Source organism: Empidonax traillii, unplaced genomic scaffold (assembly GCF_003031625.1).
Source record: "Empidonax traillii isolate 1590-97213 ecotype Southwest subspecies unplaced genomic scaffold, ASM303162v1 scaffold6337:size10318, whole genome shotgun sequence".
NCBI lineage: Eukaryota > Metazoa > Chordata > Aves > Passeriformes > Tyrannidae > Empidonax > Empidonax traillii.
In genome coordinates, this window is record NW_020961530.1 from 8,587 (window position 1) to 10,318 (window position 1,732).

The 1,732-nt window shown below is 48.0% G+C and overlaps 1 long non-coding RNA gene across 1 annotated transcript; it reads right to left on the reverse strand.

Annotated features, from left to right (window-relative positions):
• Nucleotides 1–570: 570 nt before the first annotated feature.
• On the reverse strand, nucleotides 571–1,493 carry LOC114073404. The gene is made up of 2 exons (XR_003574320.1): nucleotides 1,461–1,493; nucleotides 571–769 (listed from the first exon to the last, which is right to left on the reverse strand). It is a non-coding gene; the product is annotated as an uncharacterized LOC114073404 (long non-coding RNA).
• Nucleotides 1,494–1,732: the final 239 nt, after the last annotated feature.

Here is a 1,732-nt window from a genome sequence, read left to right on the forward strand (position 1 = left end):
TGAGCTTGGGCAGAGGGCCTGTTTCCAAACAATCACACCAACTGCAAGGAGCAGCAAGTGTCACCTCCATAAGAACTCTGGGCTACCCTTCTGGCCTTCAAGGGAAAGCTCAAACCCCAGAGCCGCTGCTAAAACAGAAAGATCATTCTTAGTTTTGATTCACAGAATCCAACTCTGCTCTCTGAGAGGTCTCTCCTTATTCAAACAGGAAAGGACACAAGATTCATCTTTTCTGTCACACACAGGAGGAGGAGATTAGAGATTGGCAAAAAGACTGCCTGTTAAATCAACATCAGCTGGAAAAAGACACCACTAATGCTGTGATGGTGCTAATGTGGTGTTACTGCTGGAACTCTCTAGAGAAAGGAAGACAGGTCTGGTGAAGGCAAGGGTCTTGAGGTACTTTCCCCACAAATATGCCATGTTATGCTTTCACACATTGTGCTGGCCAGATGTGGAAAAGGGATTTTAGAAGGAAAATGCACAAAGAAAAAGAAGTCTGTGATTACCACTCCAAAAAAGCATGGACTTACCTATCCAGTTTCTTGGCGAGGCTTTTGCTGGTTTTCACTTCCTGCAGGTACAGCTCTTTGTACTTGTCCACTGCTGGCTGTCTGGATTCTTTTTGAAAAGGTCTTTCTTGTTGGTTGCTTTTTGTCCTTCCCAGTGCACATTCAAGATCTCTAGTTCTGTCGTCTAACTGTTTTTTCAGGGAGTCAAAATGACTGCTTCTGATTTCTTCTAATGTGTCGTGGTAGGCTGTCTGTGCCTGAAGGAGACAGTGCACCTTCAACCACCACAAGAAAAAAAAATTTCTCCCCAGCAGAAAATTGCATAGACCCAAGTTCAGGGCTTTGCTCAGAGAGGCGGCTGTGCCTCCTCCCAAGCAGCAGCAATCAAGGCAGAACCCAGGAGCTACCAGGCTGAATAATTCTTCTCATTCAGAAAGAAGCCAAATCAGCACTCTTAGTCAAAGCTACCAATGGAAAGACACTGTATGTGCAGGACAGGGCACATCAAAAAGGATGCTTCAAAGACAATCAGAGCATCCCCACCTGCACCCCCTTCACCCCATCCCTGTCATTTCAGGGACTCCTTTTCTGAGCACTTTCCCCCCTACAAGGACAAAGCAGCACCCCAATGTCTGGACATGACAGCTGCAAGTTGCCAAAGCCATTGGAGGATGAGCAGCCAGAACCAGAGCAGGGGACAGAGATCCCCCCCAGGCACTGCCAACTGGGAATGTGCCTTGGGCAGGCTTTGGATTCAGGGTCCTGCCGGCACATCACACACCCAGCACTGCTGCCCAACCATCTGCCCTTCTCTCCCACTGCCTCCAGCACAGACAGAAGTGCAGCACTAACACACAGAATGCAGGAGGGAAAGGGAAAATACCAGATATCATGGCCACAGCAGAAGTTTACGTAGCACCCGTGGACACCGGTGAGAAATTCACTTACTTGCAAAAACTGATTGACCTCTTGTAGTTTTTGTGTTATTTCCTTGCTTGCTTGTTCTTCCACGACTCTTTTGCATTGTTCTGTTTGGCTGCCATCCAGCATGACATTCTCCCAATGATGGTGGAGTTTTGTCGCCTTTTCTAGCAGCTGCCATTTGCTCTTCTCCAGTTGTTCACACTTCCCACGCAGGGTGGACAGCTCTCCTTGCAAATCCTCATTTTGGGCTTCCAGCTGCATGCCTGCTTTAGGCTCCATGTCCAGTTGCTGGGAAT